Source organism: Labrus bergylta, chromosome 5 (assembly GCF_963930695.1).
Source record: "Labrus bergylta chromosome 5, fLabBer1.1, whole genome shotgun sequence".
In the NCBI taxonomy this organism is placed as follows: domain Eukaryota; kingdom Metazoa; phylum Chordata; class Actinopteri; order Labriformes; family Labridae; genus Labrus; species Labrus bergylta.
Window position 1 is genome coordinate 30,895,297 of NC_089199.1, and position 26,134 is coordinate 30,921,430.

The 26,134-nt window shown below is 39.8% G+C and overlaps 1 protein-coding gene and 1 pseudogene across 1 annotated transcript in view; both read left to right on the forward strand.

The window, feature by feature from the left end:
• The window catches only part of LOC136179336 (NLR family CARD domain-containing protein 3-like), a 373,903-nt gene that overhangs the window by 78,614 nt on the left and 269,155 nt on the right, over positions 1-26,134 (forward strand).
• Positions 25,631-26,134, forward strand: part of LOC136179319 (NLR family CARD domain-containing protein 3-like) — an 84,995-nt pseudogene continuing 84,491 nt past the window's right edge.

A 26,134-nucleotide genomic window follows, 5' to 3' on the forward strand; every position in this document is an offset into this window, starting at 1 on the left:
GCAAAGAAATCTCCACAATATAAAAAACAAACCCGTTCAGCATAAAACAACAATTTTTTTTTGTCGTACTCTTATCTTATCTGTCTTGTATCTATTGGGTTGTATTTATATCAAATGTGTTTTCCCCTCTAAATTAATCTAGTTTTTGCAACAAACAACTTTAATCTGCTCAATTTATGTTCGCGCACAGACATAAACAACAACAGGAGTATGCCCCGCGTTTTGAAAAGTTCCACTCGATTTTCTGTTATAGTTCAGTCCTGAATCAACAGAAAGCAGCTTTAGGTCTACATTAACAGATATTCTCTTATAGTTCAGTCCTGAATCAACAGCAAGCAGCTGTAGGTCTACATTAACAGATATTCTGTTATAGTTCAGTCCTGAATCAACAGCAAGCAGCTGTAGGTCTACATTAACAGATATTCTGTTATAGTTCAGTACTGAATCAACAGCAAGCAGCTGTAGGTCTACATTAACAGATATTCTGTTATAGTTCAGTCCTGAATCAACAGCAAGCAGCTGTAGGTCTACATTAACAGAAATTCTGTTATAGTTCAGTCCTGAATCAACAGCAAGCAGCTGTAGGTCTACATTAACAGATATTCTGTTATAGTTCAGTACTGAATCAACAGCAAGCAGCTGTAGGTCTACATTAACAGATATTCTGTTATAGTTCAGTCCTGAATCAACAGCAAGCAGCTGTAGGCCTACATTAACAGATATTCTGTTGTTTATTGGAGTTCAGCACACAATTGGCAGCAAGCAGCTGTACATTAATATTTTTAAAACGGAGCCAGGAGAAGCTTCAGTTTTGATGCATGTACGGACAGCGGACCTTATCGCTCCCCCTCCCTCTATCTCTCTCTCTGGAGCTCTGAAGCTGATGTGATTCTGCTCTCTTTTGATGTCTTAACACTCCGTAGGAGTCGAGAGGGATTTTTTAAAAAAAGGCAGTTTTGCTATGTTGAACGCAGAGACTTAGGCTATAATAAAACGGCGCTGTTTGCACGGAGCCTGCAGATCGGCGCCTGCACTCTCACGAGCTCTCTCTCTCTCTCCCCCGCTCTCTCTCGCTCTCTCAGGCACGCAGCAATTTTATGAATTAATGAAAAATTAATTGAGAACAGGTTGGAAATATACCAGGTATCGTGTTTGTGTGGGAAACACTGGAGACTAAATATTTCCAAACAGGTTGTTGGTATAAAGTTGTCATTTTTATTGTTCTGCACTTTTGTGTGTGCCAGTTCTAGCACTAGCCCTTATAAGGCCAACAGTGTGGCTGCCAGCAGTCAATAATAAATAATATTATTTTTATGAATTAATTTGCCTCTTGCATGAAATGTGTGTAGAAATAGGCCTACAGTGTATTTTAATGTCTACCATAATGGTGGTTCTTGGAGAGCCAAATATTTTCGGAGGTACGCAGGCTAAAAAGTTTGAGAACCACTGACCTAGAAGAAAGGAGAAAAGTCCAGGGGGCTCATCTATCAACAGTGTGTGAGCACGGATCTGTGCGTAATGAGGAAGAACATTCCCACACAAAGAGTGGAATTTATCAACTTGTTCTTTTACTTAGAAATGTGTGTAAATATAATATAATAGAATAGAATTACTTTATTGATCCCAAACTGGGAAATTGTGGCGTTATATATGAGTAAAAAACACAATGTTAGCAAATCTAAACACAATATAATATTAAATACAAAGTAAATAAGTACTAAAAATATCCAAACTAAGACTGTGAATATATACAACCAGGATTTAACTAAGCATTACTAGTCTTAAATAGGAAGATTAGATATGGAAGATTGAATGTAAATGTGCAAAAACAGAGTTGTAAATGGACAGTATTGACACAAGTTAAAGTGCATGAGTGTAGACATATTATAAGCAGAAACTATACAATATAACGGCGAGTAGTTTGTAAACACGCAGACACGCCGACACAAACACTTGAAGGAATCTTGGTGTTCATGTGTTACTTTTAATGACAGCTGTCCTTTTCTATCAGAAAGGTATCCTTAAATGACTTCCCCCACCAGCTCAGGTGTTCTACCTTAATATATATTCTGCCAGCGGTTCAATAGATAGTACGAACATCAATGGTGACAATGGATCCCCTCGTCTGGTACCTTTTGAGATCTTAAAAATACATTTACATTACTCCATTAACTCTAACTCTAGCATTAGGCTGCTTGTTCATAGCTTTCAACCAGCTTATAAAGTTGGTGTGAAGTCCAAATTTACTTCAGGTTTCAAACAGGTTCTTTGTTAATCTTCATGTCAAACACTTTTTTAATTCCAGCTCATCACAGACCGACTCTTTACAAACTGACAGATGTTTACAGACACTTAAATGTCTGCTGTGTCTGTTTAGCGTCTTTTCAATGTCCGTCTTTTCTCCCTTATTAAACTCTGCTAATGTTGAGAAGTTTCACTGAAGTCTGATCCAGTCAGTTAGTGATATTTGATAAGGGGGTGTTGGGCCACGCAGGCTTAGGACAGTCAAACAATGGACTTGGGCCTGCACCTCTGTAAAAGCCTCATTTGAGTTATTCACTGAGATCACAAAGAGGCCTAAAAGGACTCTTAATCCCAGAATCCCCTGCGGTACTTCACACCTACGCGTGAAGTAAAGGGGGGACCGGAACCTCTCTCTCCTCATTGGAGGGGACCTGAGGTAGACCCCCCATGGAGCAGGCCAGGCTACAAAGCTCCAAGACTTCCATTGCTAGATCTCTTTCACGCGCTGACCGTTGGTGCTCGGAGACCCAAGAAGATCTCCTGTTTCCTGCAACAATCTTCCTTTGTTTTAAGTTTTTTGGCACACAGGTAATCCGCGGCCGGCAGTGTTCTAAATTCCGAGCTCGGATTGTCCAGTGAACGCATCTCAGTTTCTCGGAGAGCGTCAGGCTATAACAGATTATCAGAAAGATAACGGCCTTATTCCGTCCTGTAACGAAAGGACATCAAAGGACATCTTTCCACTCGACGGAGAACCAACGAAGCCGCTCTCGCCGTAAGGGACCCTCGCCGCCATCAGACGCCTCTGCACCAGGACGGACAGAAGATCTGCTCCATCGCCGGACTCTTTTCCTTTCACCAATCGCGGACAAAGCGATTCACAAGTGAGGCTTAATTAGGTCTGGGCAGAATTAGCTTTAGAGAGTGTTTTTAACAATTGTTGATCAAAGCAGAAACTGTAATTTTTATCTTTGTTGGACCTGCGTCCTGAGTTTTAACTGTTTAAAACTCTTATTGTTTCGGACCGCTGCGTCCTATATGTGTTTAGTGTAACAGCGTTATAACCGGGTATTACTCTTCTGATCAGAAAGGCCAGTGTAAGCCGTATTAACCTGAATTCGGCTATTGGTTTGTTTCTGTGAATGAAGGGAATTACTCCGAGTTGTGGCGCGGGAGTCGGACTGTGATCCGGCCTCTTCAGGCACGCATTTCTCTTTTATTCTCTTTTATTTCCCCTTCTACGCACACACATACACACATATTCCTGTGTAAACGTACATCTGGAGACCAACTCCACCACCGCGCCATTACGCACAGAGATCTATACACTCGCGGCTATCCAGACGCCTCAGAGACACAGATCGTGTAGGGCCGAACTCGGTCTGTTTTAGACCTTAAGGCGACATTTAGGCCTTTGTTAGGTGTGTGCCATCGGAAAGGGCGACCACGTGGGACGAAGTAATCTTTCCCCCCCTTCTCTCTCCCTTTCATCCACACACGCACGCACCCAGGTCTTTGTTAGGTCTGCGCCATCGTGAACGACCACGAGGGTACGAAGCCATCTCCCCCCCTTTCTTCTTCCCCCCCTCTCTCTCTCTCTCTCACACACACACACACACACATACACACACACACACACACACACACACACACACACACACACACACACACACACACACCTACATTCACACCCCTTCCACAAGCCTTTGCTTGATAATGTTTGTTGCTTAGATTAGTTTATAATAGTTATTTGTTTAATTAAGTTCATTGATTTTGGATTGATGTTGCTTTGTTTAAATAAATTCTGTTGTAATTTAAGAGAGCAGTTGTTTGTGATTACTGGTGTATTTACATTGTGATATAAGCTGGGTGAGAAGGCTTTGTGTACGGATTTCACGCCTTCAATTTATTAAATATAGTTATTCATTATTAATAATATTAGTAATTAAATAACTAATTTGAGACTGATTTGAGTGATATTTTGGTTATATTTACCTGATTACAGGTTGGTGCCCCAAAACGAGATTAAACATAGTTTAATGATATTCTATTTATATTATTAATAATTAAGTATAATTATTAAAGAATATAACCAAAGTTGACTTGATACAACCCCAACACATATATAACCCGACCATCACAAGAACAATCACAAGAATCCAGGAAACACAAGAACCATCATAAGAACCATCACAAGAACCATCATAAGAACCATCATAAGAACCATCATAAGAACCATCACAAGAACCATCATAAGAACCATCATAAGAACCATCACAAGAACCCAGGAAACACAAGAACCATCACAAGAACCATCACAAGAACCATCACAAGAACCATCATAAGAACCATCATAAGAACCATCACAAGAACCATCATAAGAACCATCATAAGAACCATCACAAGAACCATCAGAAGAACCATCACAAGAACCCAGGAAACACAAGAACCATCACAAGAACCATCATAAGAACCATCACAAGAACCATCACAAGAACCATCATAAGAACCATCATAAGAACCATCACAAGAACCATCATAAGAACCATCACAAGAACCCAGGAAACACAAGAACCATCACAAGAACCATCATAAGAACCATCACAAGAACCATCATAAGAACCATCATAAGAACCATCATAAGAACCATCACAAGAACCATCATAAGAACCATCATAAGAACCATCACAAGAACCATCATAAGAACCATCATAAGAACCCAGGAAACACAAGAACCCAACAACACGAGCTGAGACCAAGAGGAGCAAAGATTTAAAAAGATGTAAGAAACTAAAAGAGCTAAAAGCAAATCAAAAGATAACAGCAATAAGAAGGTAAGAGCAGAAAAAGAAATATAAACAAGTGGTTAAAGGATAAATAAAAACTATAATATTAATAAAAATACAAAGTAAATATAAATATAAAACATAAATAGACAAAGTAAGATCATTAAGTTAAAACATAAGAGGAGTTAAGATAAGAGCATAAATAAAAGACAGTAAGAAGTAACAGAAGATAAAAATAGTAAAACCAGTAAGAAAAGACATTAAGAAGACGACATCACATAAAAACAAGTCTGTAAAAGTACGTTTTAAGAAGGGATTTAAAAGAATTGAGGGAGTCTGCGAGTCTTATCTCCTCAGGGAGGTCGTTCCAAAGTCGAGGGGCCCTGACTGAAAAGGCCCGGTCACCTTTAGTTTTAAGTCTCGACTTTGGAACGACCAGGAGGCCCCCACCTGAGGATCTAAGACTGCGGGCTGGCTCATATGGTGTCAGTAGCTCTGTTATATAGCTTGGAGCGAGCCCCGTCCGTGTTTATCATGAATAATATAAAGAATCATCATGAAGTCTCTCTCAGAGTCTAATCTCTCATTTATGTCTTTTTATATCAACAGGTGGTGGTGAGTCTTTAAAGAGAGGATCCTGCTGATCACAGAGCTGGAAGCAGCAGCTGGTGTGTTGGTGAGTCTTTAACTGGGCTGTGTTACTGGGAGACTGACGGACCAATCACAGCGCAGATGACTCTCAGTGCTGCAGTCTGAGCTGCTCTGAGATCAGCTCCACCGTCACACACAGGACCATGACCTCGGACATTTTTCTATTCTCATATTCTGAATTTAAACTGCTTCATGACTCAACAACTGAAGATGAACTCTTTGATTTGGATATAAATGTTTCTGTTGCAGCGCCACCCTGTGGACATGTGTAGTGGTGCAGGTTATGCATTGACTCATATTCACAGATAACAGTAGAAGTTGATTCCAGCTGTGCAAGTTAAAGTGTGAAGTTCTGCTTTTAACCACGAGTCGTTGGTCGTCTGATAATAAATCAGTCGTCTCTTTGTTGGATCAAAACAAAGAGGAGGCTTCACTGAGTTTTTAAAAGAACTACAAACAGGATTTCTGGATCCAGGTGCAGAGTCAGCACCTGAATATTTGATGTAATATGAGATGATATAAAAAGAGCTGAATAACATGCAGACTCAATCATTGATATTCATTCATCATGTCAGGGTAACAACGGACACGTTATCAAACTATCTTTATTTTTAACTTCTGATGTTTATTACACTTTGATGTTTGAACCTTCTGTTTTTATTATCTCAGGATTTTAAATAGAAATAAATTCAATCTGTGGAGGGTTTTATTTAAATAATAATTCATGTTTAGGTTCTGTTGCTGCTATCACTGCTTTCTGCCAGCAGGTGTCACTGTTTCTACAGTTTCCTCCCAGACTGATCGATCTGAAGAGATTATTTCTGTGTCAGGAAACACAAAGAAAGATAGATGATGCCAGCTCTTTTATTTGTTCTTATGTTTTTATATTTCATGTTCAAGTTTAATGTCTCTTTTTGTAATCACTGCCCCCTAGTGGACAGGAGTGTGGAGCGATTCAAAGGCAGAAAAATAATCTTTGACTGGACTTCTGTAATGAAGTGAAGTGTGAAGGAAGTTGAGCTTTCTTTGAGTCTCTCTGTAGTTTGTAACTGAATACTTGGACTCTTCTTCACTTTAGAGGGAACATGTTCTCCACATTTCTTCAACACATTCTCTACGAGTTCCTCGTCTGATCTAATTAACCCCGTGTTTTAAGATGTGCTGGTGTTTCTGCTCTTGGTGTAAAGCCAGACACAGTGATCTTTCTGTCATGTTGTTCATGTGTGTTACTCTTGATAATTCACTCAAATAATGTCTCTATATTCTACAAGTGATTTACTTTTTAAATAACTGACACCATGTCAACACAAAGTTTCACTGCTTCCAATCCGCCTCTTATACGACGGCCATGTTGCATTAAATAACATCAACCACTTCTGTTTATTAAATATCACAGTCTGGATTTTATTAAGGCTGTACATTAATCTTCTTTGAAATTAAACTTCATTTGACTCAAACATGAAGTTGGTGTTATTTTCTGATGTTTATGTTTTTGTCCTCTTGACTCGTTTGTTTTCAGATGTTCATCAGGCTCCAGGTCCCATCGAGGAAAAGTTAATTCCTCATGATTTAATTCATGAAGCCGACCTGAAGTTTTGGATGACACAATAAATATAGACTTTAGTTCAGTATATAATTCATGTCATTATTTTAGTTTCATTGTGGACAAAAAAAATCAGATTGGAGCATATTCCAGACAGACACAGCATGTCCCGGTTACCATAGTAACAGTCCCTGTCACTAAATTAACTCACTGTCCCTGTAACCATAGTAACTCACTGTCCCTGTACCCTTAGTAAAGCACTGTTCATGTTACCATGGTAACAGTCTGTCCCTGTGTAACTTTAGTAATTATAGAATTTTCCTCGGTATCAATAAAGTATCTCTGTAACTCACTGTCCCTGTAGGCTAACCTTAATAACACACTTTCTGTCTATCTGTAACCATAGTAACTCACTGTACAATATAATCTAGTTTTTTAATAAAGAGAAGTTTTTTACGTCTTGTTTCTGATAATAAAAACATGTTTTGAACAAAATAAATCCACAGAAAGCGGAACAAAAGGCTGCAGCACCTCCACCGTCGGTAGGATACTTTATAGTGTGACACACAGCGGAAGGAAACAGAGCGAGCACCAGATTTGAACGCAGCTACATTTCCTCTCAGACTTTCCTGTTGTCCTAGTTCATCTTTTTTTAAAGTTTAATAAAACCACAACAACGTGTTCAGCTGAGAGTCTGAGAGAGTTTATCAACCAGCGACTAACGGCTGCTGCGGAAGACATTTTTGTAGTTTTTAAAAGAACTATCGTGGAGTACGAGGAAGAGATCGATCGTCAGCGCAGACTGCTGGATATCGTTTGGAAACCTCACATCATCTTACACAGAGCAGGGGAGGAGTTAACTAAATGATTTGAAATGAATATACAGAGATGTTTGATTAGTTTTGTTCCCAGTGGTGTTACTAAAACAGCGGAGTGGTGGGAACATTTAAAAAAAACTGATTTCTAAGCCTAACCATTAAGTCGTGACATTAGCATATTTGTTATTTTCTCCTTTAATAAAACATAAACGCCATCAGTGACCTCAAATTACGACTGAACTATTTGAATCCCTCTAATGTATCTTCTTCATATTCTGTTGTTAATATTTTGAATGGTCTGCTGATGCAAAGTGGAGCCTGAAGAAGTGAGTATACTCTGAATTAGTCCCTAAATGTTTTAAGGGTCCCGTCCTAATCGGCCTCTGTTGTAATCAGTGACATGGAAAACTCCTGCAGATTTAGTTCAGCTAATAAATGAGCCTTTTGTTTTTACACACTGACACTCTTCTGCTGCTCGACTTAAAGGAGTAGAGATTGTTATGAAGTCAACATAAAGCTCAGAAGAGGAGCAGATCTGATCTTTTTAATGTTGACAGACTTCAGACTGAAACACCTACATGCCTTTACGTCTCCTCATTCCTGAGCAGTGTTAGAGGTGATGTGTTACATCTTTGTAGACTTTTATGTTATGTTAACATGTATGGACCGGACCCTGGAATTAGAAGTGCTCACTTTAGTAGGGGTCCAGATAATGGCACAACGTGCTGTAGTTTGGTACCATAGCTTTGGTACGTGTCCCTAAATACTTCACATATTAAGTCGCTCACCTCTAAAATATTTGTACAATAATTGTAAGAGCAGCGGGCTACCTTTTGCTTCTAACTGTTATTTTTGGTTTGTGGTGAACAATGAGAGAAAAAGTGATGAAAAGTTCAAAAACACTCTTTGACAGGCCCTTTAAACATTTCTTCTGCATCATATCTGGATATCTTTACCTGTAATAGTCGGTTTTGGAGTACCTCTGTAAACCTTTCATGACTTTACAATATAAAAGCAGATGTTTTATGAAAGAAGTCTCGCGAGAAAGTGGGAGAACGCAGGTAAGCCTATATTTAAATTAAACAATTTACTTGTAAAACTACAAGTGTTGAGACTCATCTCACAGCTAAATACATCTGTCATGTTTTAATGAATTATTATAAAATCTCGGGTTTCTTTCCAGATGAAAACGTGACAAACCGAAACATGACGTCCTCGTCCACGAGATTTAAACTTCATATTTACAGTCTGAGGTTTGACGGTTAGCTCGAGTCCTCTTTTAAATCTAACTGTTTGTTACTCACCTCATGAAGAGTTGTTTTCATCCTCTCCAGTGAAGAAAATCTCCCTCAGGTGAACCCGGAAGTTGTCCGAAGATAGAAACGTATTAATTATTCGGTCTACTTTCAGGTGAGCATCAATCAGCAGCAGTAACGTCCCGCCAGGATAAAGTGGCAGGAAGTGACGTCGGAGAAATATGAAAGGTTTTGTAAAAACATTTCTCTTTACTACGGAGCCCCTGAAGTCCAAAAAAGTAAAAAATAAATAAATAAATAAAAACTTGTGCGCACAATATATACATTTTCTTTTTTTCTTTTACTTTTTAGGACTTCAGGGGCTCCTTACTTTCCTGTTTAAATATATAATTACAAATAAAATGAAGTAATTTCTATTTAAAATATTACATAAATACAATCCCGTGACAACTAATACTAAATGTGTGTTTGTAAACATTTCCTTCCTGTTTTCAAAAGATGAACCTTTTAAAACTAAAAACTATTGAACACCTTCTTTTGCAGTTTTCATGACACTGCTTTTTTTGTTTGATTTAGAAAAATACCTTTAAGGAAACTTGGAAAAAATATAAATCCAACAAGAATTGACTTTTTAATTAATTTTCAAGTCCAATTTATCAGCAAATAAATATTAATTAATCTGTTTTTTTATGTGGGCAAAATATTAAATTCATAAAACTAAATGGCTGAACAAATAACCCTCCTTTTATAGTTTAAAACTACAGATGTGAAAAACCCTGAACAGTAAAAGTGGTTTAGTTAATTGATTGATGGATGTTTGTGTTGTACAGTTATAATTATGTTCAATGTTTATAGTTGTCCTTATTGTTGATAAAAAGACGTGTAGATGTCTACAACATATTGAACATGTCTGTCCATGCATTTGATGTTCATGACTCTGTAATGGTAATTTCATCCAATAAAAAATAAGTATAGAAAAGTTTGATTTATCCTTGACTTATTTAGCCTTATTAGTGTTTTTGCTTTTATTATCTTTATCTTTAATGTTATAACTTTTGTACATTGAGAGCACAGTTACCAAAGACAAATTCCTTGTGGTGTGTGTCTCAGCATACATGACCAATAAAGCTGATTCTGATTCTGATCTTTGCAATGAAAATGAAATGTTGCTTTAAAAACGAGACAAAAGCTCAGAGATGAACAGAAGCACCAGGCGTCAGGAGGTAGAGAAAAGGAGATAGCTTTACTATAAAGAAGGCGTCGCTAGCAGAAGTTGCAACATCTCATCATACACGCATACATGGTGAATATATTTATGCCATTTTCTGTTGAGTATGTACCTTACAAAAGCTGTTATTTTTGCGTGTCGAAGCGAGACTTTGACGAGCTGCTCTGATACACATGGTAAAAACAAGAAGATGCTAACATGAGAAGTCATACAAAAAGCCAAACAGCATGTGATCAATCATTTTTTAAAAATCCAGTCGCAAATCTCGTATGTGCACCGGTCAAATTCTAAGACATTGCAGCATTTTGAAAATGAGACACACGAGAAGCTGACAGTTTCTTTTTCTTTTCCTCCATGAAAGGTGAGCTGAGGTGACGCAGACAGTAAAAAGAGACGCTCAGCTCCGTGTGCACCTTCAATTTATCGTGCACAAAACAAAAAGGACAAGAAAAAAAAAAAGCACTGAGTTTCAGCAAGTATGCATAATTCTCTTTTCTTTGTAATATAGCCAGTTTACAATATCCCCCCCCTGCTGTGATCCACTTGAAGGGGAAAGAGAAAGGCCATGTGGGAAGAGCAGGGTGCAGGTTTCCAGACCAAATCCAGGAGAAAAAAAACTTCCAGTGAGTTCTGTGAGAAAGTTCAGACTTTTGCTCCCAATCCAGTTTTTGATTTTTTTTTTCTTCCTGTTTTCTTCTATGTCAGCACCGTTTTTCTGTTGTTTTTTTTGTTGCGGTTTCTGTGCTAGGTGCAAGAGTGAACATACTGAGAAACAAATGACGACAGAGAAACAAAACAGCCAGCTGATTCAAACTCAGGATATTGCTTGGAGTTTCTGCAGAAGGAGAGAAGGGGAACGCAGGATTTTAGACGAGGGGATTAGAGGGCAGAGAGGATGGGAAATTGGAGAATAATCTGTGAATCAGATTTTATTTGAATGCATTTTCTGGATGTGCGTATATGCTACCTCCCATGTCAGGGGCCTTCTTCAGGTTTTGCAGAGTCAGCACTATTTCAAGTGTTCCTGCAAATTGAGACAAAAACTGCAGCTGACCTTTGTCCAAATATGGTCATAGGAAGGAGGCTCACTTACATGTGACCCTTCTGAACTTTGAAGTTCCTGTGTGAAACTTTAAACAGGATTTAAATAAGAGATGAATATATTTGCACTGCCTCTTTCAGAGTTAAATGGATGGTGAAGCAGGAAGTGGATATCTGTGTGACTGACGAGATGCTATCGCAGCAACGCGTCAAGCAAGATAAAGATGTAACAAGCCTGTCAAAAATATAAATATGGTCACATGACCTCTAAGAAAGTGAAGGCAACTGACTAACCAAAAGTCAGGTTGATGTCAGCTTCTTAAATTTAGTCTAAAATGATGTCACGTCCACCTTTATTCCTCTGAAATGGGAGGAGCTATACTCCAGCATCGCAGGCCTGTTAGCTGAAAGGCATTATGGGAAGAGTTATGGGAGTGTATGCGGTGGTCTCAGAAAGATGTAGACACTTGAAAGGGGGGGAGGGGGAGGGGGTTTGTTCAAATATCTCAGAAAACGTTCGATTCTTCGGCCTATACTATAGCAGCTTGAGTTCGACGTAGCTACAACTGCAGGAGCACTTACATCTTATTTACATCATAGACAATCTAACGTATTCCTCTCTCACAATATAGAATCCAAACCATCATCAAACGAGGGAGCGATCGACTCACCACAGTCAGAACCAGATTCAACAAAAGTCAAAGAGAAAAGGGGCGACACGGAGTGAGGGGGTGATTCTTGTTTCTTCTTCAGAGTGCAAATGTTAGTCAAAGCTAGCTGACGGACTGAACCGTCCAGACAGAATTGTCACTTTTTTATTTCCTTTTATTTCCGGATAAAGCATTTTTTATTTTTTTTACTCTGGGGGAATCGACCTTTAAATATTTACAAGGATAAGAGATTTTGTTTCAGGACTTACACGTACAGAACATGAGTCAAATAAATAACAAGTACAGATATGAAGTTCCTGTGTGCTGGAGGAGTTATGTTACATAAATCTGAATAACACAGATGAGCGTTAATACATCATGAGTAGGAGGAGAGCAGCACGATACACAGATCATCTTTCACTGGACGCTGACATGTTGTTGTTGTTTTGTTTACAGAAAACATGTGGGACATACTGAAGAGTTGAACGCTTCTCATGACGACACATCTTTGATTTTGGCTGTTTGACGATGATCAAAAATGTGTTCATAACAATAATTAAATGAAAGACTAATATATTAATACTATCCACATGATGTCATAAATAGAAATATAAAATAAATATGTAAAATACAATGTGAGCTGCAGCTGCTGACCGCAGTAAAGATCTATGTTGATTCAGGGTTTCATAGTGGCGTTAGGTAACAGTTTGAGTTCGAGCACTCGGTGAACGTTAAGTATCAAACTGAATAAAGACGTTCAAGCATCATCACCGACAGTCCATCAGTCTGCTAAACAGAGCGACGTCATGACAACATGTGACTTCTACCATCTTGTTCTGGTACTCAAACTGATTTCTTCTTTTTCTTTCTCTGCTAAAGAAACGAAAAGGTAAGCTGACACACTTTTTTTTTTCTCTCCAAAGGTGGCTGTGAATTCAATGTTTATATTTTCATGCTGTGAATCTTTTCTCAAACTTTAATTCAAGGTTTCTATGTGGTCTTTTATTTATTTTTAAAATTGATTGAATTCATTAAAACTACAGGGGAAGGAAAGAGGAGGTCTTTGTGCTGAGGTGTGTTCAGACTAAAGAGTTCAGGAGCGTTAGACGTGGTTCCCATTGCATATGAACTAAAATAATATAAAGGCTTGAAAATCATGATTTGGGGCGCCAGGGGCCCAGTGGTTAGGTCACACCCCATGTGCGGACACTATAGGTCTCCAAGTGTGCAACCCCGGGTTCAACTCCAACCTTTGGCACCTTTACCTCATGTCATTCACTTCTCTTTCTCCCTGGTTCTCTTCTCTACTCACTGTCCTCTGAAGAACAGGAACAGAAAGAACTCTCAGTAGAAGTTGATGTTATTAGCTCCCTGACGGCTAACAAATGCACACAAGCTCTTTAGAATTTGTCTGAGGTTTTTCCACTTTAAAGGTCACATATCGTCCTCCTCTTTAACCAGTTTAAATAAGTCTCAGAGCTCCTCAAAACATGTGTGTGAAGTTTCTTGTTCTAAATCCACTCTGATCCTGTATTTGATCATGCCTATAAACCCCTCTATTTCAGCCCTGCTCAGAACAGGCTGTTTCTGTGTCTGTACCTTTAAATATGTAAATGAGCTGTGTCTGACCACGCCCCCTCTCTGGAAGGGCTTGGGTGTACTCGGTGCTTTTCTCGCTCCATGTCCTATTGTTTACGGTGAGAAGGCAGACTCAGAGGGCAGAACAAACACCTAGCTGTGGGAGTGCCACCCACCTGGGGGAGGGGCTACTGCCCTTTGTGATGTCATGAAGGGAAAATCTAATAATCCAGGGCAACCTTTTAGTCTGAACACACCTAAAGGATCCCAGCCTCTCATGCTGCATTCATGTCCTTTGGGAAATATCATATCAGAAGTTTTCTGCTTGGAACTAATATAAATCTGTTCAAATGGGACCTAAAGACGGATCGGGAACTTTGTGGTTGGATCCAGAGAATACTCTTGCATGAATCTTGACATATTTTTCAATCTCTTTCACCCGTCGTTAGTGATTTTTTTTGTTTGTGGATTGACAATGCAATGCTTGATTTGGTATAAAAACACACTTTAAGAAGTATTGCTCACCAGTTCATGCGTGTAACGAAACCTCTAAAAGCCGACAGCTCCTAAAGGAAGCCCGCTGTAGTTGTTCCCATTTGACATGAATGCAGCATTAGCCTGCATGCTATCTAGGAAACCATCGAGTCGTAGTCCACTGTCGTTCCTCAAAACAAAACTACATTTCCTCTCTGCGGCCTTCCCGTTTTTCTTGCACTAAGTTTCTATCATGCTCCAAAAAATAATCATCTTTAGATAAATGGGGCTTCGTTATAACACACTGTAAAAGGGGGCTCGCTGCTTGTGGTAGAAATAGCCTTCTGTTGTTTTTTTTAACATCTGCACTACAACATTGGATTAGAGGTAAGAAAAACATCGTACAAGGCAAAGTGATTAAAAGCATGTGATTAAGCCTGAAAGTGGTAAAAAAAAAGAAACCCAAAGTGTGTACTTTTACAAACCAGATTGAAACCAAAGACTGGTGTTGAGGAGGTGATAGTGCATAGATTTGCATGGCACTAAAAGGCGTGCCAGGACTGAATACAGCACTCGATGACTCGTCTACCAGCTGTGGAAAAAACTGAAATCTTTCACTGCGTAAATATCAATATGATAAACATATCTGCCGGCATCCTGTGGAGTTTGATGATTAGAAGCTGATATGTTACAGGACGGGGTGTGAGTGTGTGTCGGGGGGGGACCTCGTGTGGCGTCTTAACGGGGGATGCTACACAGAGGGGTTTTTTTCGAGGGGGAAGGAGCGCACAGAAGCGGTTTGAAGATGTTTTAGAGCAGAAACAAACCGAAGAAAAAAAATCTCGAAAGGACGCTTGTTGAGGCCTCCGAGTGCTGAAAGCTGCCCTGAAGGCACACTTCAATGGGGCAACATGTTAGTAAGAACATGCTTAGACCAATGGGAATTCAACAAATAGATGCATTCTCGAATCCGCTGAAGCTCTGGGTTGTCCTGATCGAGTCCATTTGTTACCCAGATTTTGTTTTCTGTTTTGTTCTGAATTTTGCGATAGGCACTTGTGGGTGTCAGCGGAGCGTCATGAACCAGTCAAAAGAAACAAACAGTCAATCAGCTACTGCGGTCAAGCCAGTTTACATGGTGAAGTGAGCTGCCCCTAAATTTGAAGTGCCCACGTATTCTGATCTTTATGGTAAATGCTCCGGACTCCAGAGCGAGCAGGAGTAACAGACAGAGAGAGCGATTTTGACCCGTTATTAATCTCCTTTTCCAGACAAAAGTGCTAAATGCCGAAGTCTTACCATAAAACTGGCTATGAGATACATGTGTATGAAACGGGAGGAAACAGAATACTGTTCAGGGAATAGCTTCGGAGGTCAGTGAAATTAGTTTGAGAATAATACTGCGGTAATTTCCGTTTTTCAAAATAAGGTGTTTTCCTGGGGAAAGAAATTAAAAAAATATGTTCTTACATAAGTAGACAATGATTCTGATATGGCTGGACTTAGTACTTCTTAGACTACATGCACAGGTACTATGAACCTTTTAGAATACACATGCTCAAAAGAGTCAAACACATTCAATTCTGCTATTCTAAAATAATTTATTTTCAAATAGTTAAGGACGAGACCTCTCGTTCAGTATTCATGAAGGATTTGGAGGGCCAAGGTCTTTGTTAGTTATAGATGGATGGATCCTTTATTGTCATTGCAGATCACTACACAATGAAATTCAGTCCAGCCTCAACCCCTTGATACTTTAACAAAATATTTTTAAATAATTCAAAGATATAGAAAGTAAGCAAGTTTATGGCACATAAGGAAAAAAAGAATGCTTGAAATTACAAGGATTTTTACAAAATCAAGAAAAAGAAGCTGTCATGTGTTACCAGAGATTGTAGTCTTTCAAAAACCAACCTCTTCTTCATCATTCCCCCCACAAATTAAAAAATAAATGCATATGCTCAATAATGATATTAGAATTAAGTCTTCTCATGGGAGATAGGAGCTCAGCTGTTGAGTAGATAATACAATTACATTATAAGGAGTTGGATTCTATTGCAATCCCAATTGTTAGATAGATGTAGTTGTTGGTGTTCATAGTCTTTGTAATTTCATATGTATGTTCTACAAAAATGTTAATGTTTGTAATAAATGTAAAAAAATGTCATCAATGTAATTTTTTATTCGTGAAAGATTATTCATATTTGAAAAATGCTTGTATGTGTGTTTATTGCAAAATATTAAAAGTGTAACATGTAGCTCTGAAAGAGCGTATCAAATTGGTACTGTCACATTTAAAACACTGCAGAGAGCTGTGCTGTGTAAGGGAGCTTGACAGTGGATTTCTCCGAAAGCACACAGTAAAAGTACTTCATAGTACCCGTGCATGTAGTCTTAGAAGTCTTAAGTCCAACCATAATCATTGCCTACTTACGGAGGAAAATGTTTTTACAAGACGTCAAAGTCAGAAAAAATACAAATTACAATGATTCATAAAGGACTTTGACAATTGATTTCTCAAAACGTACACAGTAAAAGTACTTCATATTACTTGTGCATGTAGTCTAAGAAGTACTTAGTCCAACCATATCAGAATCATTGTGTACTCGTGCAAGCAGATCAGAAAAAGTATCTGAGATGCAGTACCGCATCTTTCCAGTAGGGGGCGCTATGTTAATGGCATAATTGTATTAGGGTAGATGTGATCATGCCAGTACTGACATTGTTCATGTGAAATTTGGAGCAAATCTGACATTGTATATGAGAAAAAGTAGTTATACTTTGCAGTAGGGGGCGCTATAGTTAAACTTTATCATTGTTTTGGGATGATGTTCAGAAGCAAACCCTGATTATACCTGTGAAAATTGTGTTAGCATGGTCCACACCAATTTTGACGGGAAAATGAGTTTCCGTGTAGCAATGGCTAATGCTAATTGAGAAGCAGTAACTTCCTGTTGTCAACAGATGGCGCTGTGACTAATCAAAAAATTTAAATCATGGATGTGTTCAGGGCGGGTCCCGTATCATGCATGAGAAATTTTAATATGATTGAACACTAGATGGCAGAGATATAAGCATTTACTTTTTTTGGCAACTTGCCAAAATGCTCAAAAAACTTAAAACGCACGCCACGGCCACGCCCTTTGACGAAATAACGTGCAGAGCACAACGAGATATGCTGAGCCTGTCTAGAACGCATTGACACTGAGTTTGCGTCGATTGGATGAGCGCCCTTGGACAAGTGCGTTCAAATAGGAAGGCTGAAATCGACGATTTTGAGCCATTTTGGGCCGTTATTGTGAAATTCAACTTTAATTTGTGGACTTCCTGTTGGGTTTTTTGAAACGCTGCAGGAGGGTTTTAAGTCCGTTCCGACAAGCTTAATATGCATACCAATTTTCGTGAGTGTACGTGAAAAAACCCTTTTATGGGGAGGCCATTTTGAAATTTTCAAGGGGGCGCCACTGAGCCATTTTGCGATTATTTTTTACGAAACCACCAAAATATCAAATTTTTCGCGAGACCTGATGACTGTGGAAAGTTTGGTGAGTTTTCGGGCACGTTCAGGCCCTCAAAAGTGGCCGCAAAGAGGAGGAACAATGAAAAGAAGAATAATAATCGCTATGGTTAAAGTTGACTATTGTTATGTCAATGTGTTCAGAGGACAACCCTGATCATACCTGTGTAATTTGAGGCAGATCAGACAAAGTATATGAGAGTTACAACCACTTCCTGTTTGACGGCGAATGATGCATCTGTATGGCGAGAGCGTTGGACGCAGGTGTTTGAGCTTGAAAGTGTTGTATGGCCAAGGTGTTTGAATGGTTCCCACCAATTCTGAGCGGGAAATGAGCTACCTTGTAGCAATGGCTAGTGCTAACTGAGAAGCAGTAACTTCCTGTTGTCAACAGGTGGCGCTGTGACTAAGCAAAACATTTAAATCATGGATGTCTTCAGGACAGGCCCCGTATCATTTATGAGAAATTTTAATATGATTGAACACTGCATGGCAGAGATATAATCATTTACTTTTTTGGAAAGGTGCCAAAATGCACCTGTGAAAAAACTACTTCCTGTTTGATGGTGAGCGACGCGTCCGTATGGCGACAGCGTTGGACCCTCGGCCAAGTTTGTTCAAATAGGAAGGCTGAAATCACGATTTTGGGCCATTATTGTGAAATTCAACTTTAATTTGTGGACTTCCTGTTGGGTTTTTTGAAACACTGCCAGATGATTTTTTGTCCGTCCTGACAAGCTTAATGTGCGTAACAATTTTCATGAATGTACGTGAAAGAACCGTCTATGGGCAGGCCATTTTGAAAATTTGAAGGGGGCGCCACTGAGCCATTAAGCCACGCCCACTTACTTAAACGATATAAGATGTTTGAGTTTAGTACCAGGATTATATGTATGAAGTTTCGGGTCTGTACGACTATGTTAAGCTCGTGAAAAAACTACTTCCTGTTTGATGGTAAACAACGCGTCCGTAAGGGAACAGCTTTTCACGCAGAAACAGTGCTCAGAAGGAGTGGCCTCCTGTTGTCAACAGGTGGCGCTGTGAGTAATTAAAAAAATTAAATCATGGATGTGTTCAGGGCGGGCTCTTTGTCATGCATGAATTTTCTGGTGATGATTGAACACTGCATAGTAGAGTTATAAGCATTTACTGTTTTTGGTGCGATGCGAAAAACGACATCAAACTTTGACATCCCGCCACGGCCACGCCTTATTTCGAAACCTCGTGATTTGAACACAACTTTTATTCTTCAACTTGTCTACTTTCATTTGACACCAAACTTGAATTGATCAGATAAACGCTCTCGGGCGGATGCTTTCAAACAGGTACCCTGTAAACGGTGACAATACAGACTTTTTAGACATTCAAAAAATCATAGCGGACGACTTCCTGTTGAAATTAGACGATGACTGCCACTGACTTTTTTGTAGGTCTCGGCCTGCTCTAACATGTAAAACAAATTCATGTATGTAGGCAAAAAAACCTATTTGTAAAAATCAAAAGGGGGCGCCGTTGAGCTAATTTGCAAAGTTCGTTCATGAAAACGCCAAAATATAACGTTTTTTTCGCCGGACCCGATGACCGTGCAAATTTTGCTGAGTTTTCACGCACGTTCAGGCCCTCAAAATCGCGTTTAAAGTGGCGGAATGATAAAAATAATAATCATTTGCATTCCAAGAGGGTCCTACACACTTGTCAGTGCTTCGGGCCCGAAAAATAATAATTGCTAGGGTTTCTGATTATTGTTTTCTCCAAGAAAACTGTTGTTTTTTTAAAATTGTGAACACCTTATTTTAAAAAACGGAAGTTACCGAAGCGATTCCCTGAACAGTATTCAGTTTACTCCCGTTTCATACACGTGTATCACAGTTTTATGGTAAGACCTAGACATTTAGCACTTCACTTCATCGCTCTCTCTGTCTGTTACTGCTGCTCGCTCTGGAGTCCGGAGCATTTACCATAAAGATAAGAATACGTGGGCACTTCAGATTTAGGGGCGGCTCACTTCACCATGTAAACTCGAGGAGCGGCTGGCTTGACCGCAGTTATCAGCTGGCTATCCAGCGCGAGCCACATGCGTAAATGGATGACGTATTTAAGTTTATGTTCTGCTTGTATAAATATTTTTAACATTCAGAGAGGATTTGATTTGCAGTTTGAATTGTCTTTTTTTTCTTTTGGCGCTCGTGATTTTCCTTTGGTGCTGGTTGAAACCTCTTTGGGGGGCCCCAAAGAATTCTCTCTGCAGGAAAAACCCTGATATTGAAGCAGCCAAACTGCTGTTAGTCTGTGGAAACAGTCTCAGACGGTTTGCTGGTTTCTGAGTGTAAATTGATGATATTTAACTTTAAGTGTGTTTAAAAACTCTGATTGTTGCTGGATGTGTTTCAACTTGTATCTGTTAGTCGTTCTAAACTTGTTAACATTTGGTTTAATGTGTCTGTAGAATTTGAGTCTTTATGTGATAATAATATAAAACTATGTTTGCCAAAATAAATGTTTAATTCACTTCTTCTTTTGATAATGTTTGACATTTTATTGATGTTGCTTATTTTCTTTTTTAAATCAGAATTCATGTTGTGAGTGGTCTGAACCACTGGGCTTTATACTAGCAGAATTTATATAAAAATAATAATTGTATCCAACCTTTTCCAATTTGTTCATTACATGTGAATAACATTCGGTTCCAACTGAAAAAGGCTCTGAGACCCACTTTTGGGTCCCGACCCATCTGTTTAGAAACACCACATTTTCCCAAAAGATGCAGAGGGCCCCCAAATGATTAAATCTGCCACTGGTTATACATGTGGGGCTGATGTTCCCTACACAAACCAAACTGTCCCTGGGATTTAGTGAGCATTATTGTTGCCATAGTAACAAAGGGATCAAACCCAAAAACAAAGCAGCATAGGGGCTAACAGTCTGAAAACCACAACTATTGCTGAAGATGATCCCAGCTCACTTTGTTTAGTTTGCTAAACCTAGTTAGCTTGGATTAATGCTTTTTTCTTTGAACCCAGCAGAGGGAGACAATCACCAAGAAACCTGAACTAACAAAAGTCATCACTGTTTCAGTTCCAGGAAATAACAAGAAGGGGAGGAGAAACTCTGAGCTGATACGGGTTTCCAAGAAACCAAAGTGAAAGTGTTCTGTGAGTCCCTCAGTTATTCGTGACACTTGTCTATATCCACCCGAAAGCTAATGTTGACATAGCCACCAGGGCTATAGTGAAAACAGTGCAACGGCTTCAAGGGATTTTGCCGGAGGCACCAAACTTTGTAATGGGTGATTTTAATCATTGTAAACCCGGGAAATCCTTAGGTAACTTCAACCAGTATGTGACCTGTCCAACACGTCTCACAAAAACACAGGACCTTTGTTATGGATCAGTGAAAGGAGCGTATAAATCCCTTCTCCGCTAGGTACGTCTGACCACTACGTCATCTATTTGGTTCCGTCCTACAAATCGGTCCTGAAGAGGAACAAGCCAGAACAAAGATTGGTTCCGGTCTGGCCGGAGGAATCGGTTAAATGTCTCCAAGACTGTTATTCTTGAACAGACTGGGTTCTATTTAAAGGTAACTGTACTGACATTGATGAGCTCACAGAGACTGTGTCAGCTTACATCACCTTCTGCAAGGATTTGGTCATCCCCCAAAAATGAGTCTCCATCTATCCAAATAATAAGCCATGGATTTCTAAGTCTGTCAAGAGCACAATTATCCAACGGAATATCAGTTTTAATAAAGGGGATATGACTCAGTACAGGGAACTACAAAAACAAGTTAATATCGAAATAAAGCTTGCAAAGCGTAGCTACAAGGACAAAGTAGAGAAAATGTTCATTTCTGGAAATTCACGACCTGCATGGGAGGGTGTGAAATCTATAATGGGGATACAATCTAAGAAATGTACAATCTCCCTTGATGACAAGCTTGATGTTGAACTGTCCAATGAACTGAACTTTTTCTTTAATCGGTTTAACGACCGCAACTTCAGTAAAGAACAGTCAACTTTTAAAAACGTTTCCCCAGGGCAGGCCAGCATCGATGTTGATGAGGGCATGGTCCTGAGACACTTCCGTAGCGTCAAGGAAAGGAAAAGTCTGGGACCTGATGGAATTGGAGGGCGCATCCTTAAGAACTGTGCTGTAGAGCTGGCAGGGATCTTATGTTTTATCTTTAAATTGTCTCTCCACATCCACAGAGTTCCTTGTTTATGGAAAGATTCCATAATTGTACCTGTGCCCAAAAATCATTTTCCTAAAGCACTCAATGACTTTAGGCCTATAGCGCTTACCTCCCTCGTGATGAAGTCAATTGAGAAAATTGTAAAGGACTCACTTTTAAAAACTGTGGAAGCAAATTTGGATCCATTACAATTTGCATATAGGTCAGGTAGGGGTGTTGAGGACGCAATGGGCACTTTGTTAAACACAGTCCTGACACACCTTGAGGGAGCTAAGACCCTCACACGCCTAGTTTTTATTGATTTCTCCTCAGCTTTTAATTGCATACAACCACACATCTTAGCAGATAGGCTCAAGTCCATCCACAACATTGACAGTGGTCTTATATGCTGGCTGATGGAATTTTTAACAAGAAGGTCACAGCGTGTGAGAGCAAATGGCATCGTATCAGATGTTCTTTATTCCTCCACTGGATCACCCCAGGGATGTGTCCTTTCTCCCCTTTTATTTGTACTATTCACAAATGAGTGTCAAAGTAGACATGAGAACCGACACATCATCAAGTTGGCAGATGACTCTGTGATCGTTTCCCTCCTAAGCACTGATGACCCAGATCACGGCCCAGTCGTGAGTGAATTCACAGACTGGTGTAGGTCATCCTTCCTGGACATTAATGTCCTAAAGACTAAAGAAATGACAGTAGATTTCAGGAAAAATCCCTCTGTCATTTCCCCTGTTTTTATTAACAACCAGGCTGTTGAGGTGCTGCACCAATACAAGTACCTGGGGACTATCATCGATGACAAACTCACCTTCGAGCTCCAAACTGAAGCTGTCTGCAAAAAAGCTCATCAGCGTGTGCACTTTCTGAGGAAGCTTAGGAATTTTAATGTTGACAGCACTTTTATGAAGATGTTTTATTCCTGTTTTATTGAATCAGTTTTAACTGTGTGTCAGAATCTCAGGATCGTCCCTTTCTGACCTTTCTTACTTATATAAAACAAGGTGTCTTAAGAAAGCTCAGTCAATCTTGGCAGAACAAAGTCATCCTTTGTCCAAGGATTTAAAGTTGCTGCCGTCAGGCCGCAGAGTCAGCCTGCCAGCATGCAGGACAAAGAGGTTGAGAAACTCATTAGTTCCTGCTGCCATCACCTTTTTAAACCACTAACTGTGTGTTGTGTTTCTTATCTATTGTATTTATTTACTGTCCTTTCTATGTTGTTTGCTCATTTCGGGCTGTAAGTATGTGTGTGTTTTTTACTGCTGACTGCAAAACAAATTGCCCTCTCGCAGGGATAATAAAGAAACCTTGAACCTTGAACCTTGAGTCAGAGCTTAGACTCCATTTTGAGTGGACAGAGCAGAAGGACAAAGACGTGTGAGACAGGGTGAGTTTAATTCAACATTATTATGACTTTACTGTTTAAACCTCTGGTTCATCAGTTAATGAAGCAGGTTCATGCTGAGTAATACTTTAAAACTGATCACATACAGAGCAGGATCAGCTCTGTGAATGTGGACTACTTCCTCTTTTCAAAATACATTTTGTGTACACACACACACACACACACACACACACACACACACACTCCAGTGTTTCCCCTAGGTTTAAAGCTCTGGGGGGGTCCTGCGAGTTGTTCCTGCAACTCGCGCTGGATAGCCAGCTGATTACTGCGGTCAAGCCAGCCGCTCCTCCAGTTTACATGGTGAAGTGAGCCGCCCCTAAATTTGAAGTGCCCACGTATTCTGATCTTTATGGTAAATGCTCCGGACTCCCGTTTCTGAATGCATCTCTCTTGTCTGAGCTCCCCTGAATGCAGCATGCTAACAGCGCGTTCCCTGAGTAACAGCAGAGAGAGAGACATGCCCAGAAAAGTCTGAAGTCAACTAAGCAGACTACTTTATTTTCTGATGCTTCTTACGGACTTTTATTAATGTGTGTGTCTGTGAGACACAACCACACACACCCAGACCTCCACTGGTGAGGGTGTGTGTGTGTGTGTGTGTGTGTGTGTGTGTGTGTGTGTGTGTGTGTGTGTGTGAGTGTGTGTGTGTGTGTGTGTGTGTGTGTGTGTGTGTGTGTGTGTGTGTGTGTGTGTGTGTGTGTGTGTGTGTGTGTGTGTGTGTGTGAGTGTGTGTGTGTGTGTGTGTGTGTGTGTGTGTGTGAGTGTGTGTGTGTGTGTGTGTGTGTGTGAGTGTGTGTGTGTGTGTGTGTGTGTGTGTGTGTGTGTGTGTGTGTGTGTGTGTGTGTGTGTGTCCGTGTGTGTGTGTGTGAAGTGACCAGCGTGGCGCTGTTCTCAAAGTTGAACGTCTTTCGACTGATAGTGTTTGAGTGCAGTGACTAAAAACAGCTGACACCGAGGGCGTTTTAGCGCCCAGGAAGCTGAACTACATTAGTTTTGTATTTCAGCTGGATGTCAGCGTGGTACTGTAATCTCTGTTCACTTTAAATCTAAGCCTGCTGTACGGGTTGTGCCTGTTAGTATTTATTTTCACATAATCATTCACTTGAATCATTTTGTGGATATATCATTTTAAATCTGTCGACCATCTAAGGGTCATTGGTTTAGGTCTGTGTGGATGTAACAGTTTGTGTAAGACTCTCATAGCAGCAGATCTATTTTTGGAGAGGAGCCGAGTGTATGTTGTGAGCTTAAATGACTTCAATGTAGATATCTGACAGTTTCAAGTGAAGGTAATGTCACCTCTCTAGCCTTTTAGAAGTCTTCCCAAATGGTAAAAGAATTTGTAGGCTGTACCAGCTAACAGAATATAACAGGACCGTTAACATGAAAAGTTTGTCAGCCATTTGTGTTCTGTTGCTGTTGTCTGACCTCGGCCCAATAAATTCTAAGATAAGCCACTGTCTGTTTCACCATTTCATCATTGGACATTTACAGCAGAAACATCATGGCGTCATGATGTTCTTACATGCTTTTATATTTTGATATCTTTTTCTCTATATGGGTAATGTGCAATATATGTTGTGTTTTATACATGGGTCTGTACTTTTCTGTTGACATGTCGATGTGTTTTTCTATTGTTTTTATGGATTCTACTGTGAGGCCGCTGAATGTGTGCAGCACTTTGAGCCCAAGACAAATGTCTGAAGTTATAGTATTTACAGCTGCTCCTTTGAGCCCAAATCAACGCCACAGCGCTCTTCTTTTCATCATGTTGGACTTGAGACAGCGAGGCGTCAGTTTAAACACACCTGAAGCTGGTTGGACCCGCTGTTAAAGAGATGCTAGTCTGTGCTCTGTTAATCATGTTACACCAAGCAAAGCCATTCCAGCATATAGAGCACCATTGTGACCCTCGCTCTGCCACTGTGGTCGGTAGGTTGAGCAAATTCACCCGCCACTGCAAAAAGACACCCGTATGTGACGAGTGCTGGTTTCCAACCCTGTTTTATACACTTCTAGTTGTACAAATGTCCTAAAGGTCATGGTTGCTGTTAAATACTAACATGTTAGTTTAATGTTTAAAGTTTAAGACTCAATGTCTTGTTATTGGCATTATTCAGGGCAGATCAGACGGACAAATCATGTTAGGATCAAAACAAACTGCACTGAGGTGCTGCATCAGGTACTTAGACAGACAGGAAGGAAGAGAAAATCAAATGAAGGATCACATCAGGTAATGAGATGTGGACACTTGACCATCTCCGTCTTTCACATTTTTCCTGCTTGTGTCTCACCTGTTTGTTATTTTGTCCTCAGGTTGTTTTACCTGCATGAACGTCTTTTATTGTCCTCTGATCAATCTGGAGATCACAAGATGGGTAATCGAGGGGGCAAAGAGGAGGACAGAGCAGAGTCTCCTCTGTCCAGCTGTCTCTCTATGAAGAGTGACCTGTCTAAAGATAATCCTCCAGTCTTCAGTAATGAACCAGAACCCTCAGATCAGAAGATGAGTGATCGAGGAGACAAAGAGGAGGACAGAGCGGAGTCTCCTCTGTCCAGCTGTCTCTCTATGAAGAGTGACCGGTCTAAAGGTCTTCCTCCAGACTTCAGTAATGAACCAGGACCCTCAGATCCACAGTAAGAGAACTTTTTTTAATCACCAAACTGTCAAACTAAAAAAAAGAGTCCTGAACACCATAATGTGTTGATTTTCTTGTTTTTAATCATCAACCTGCACACAGTGATCATACAG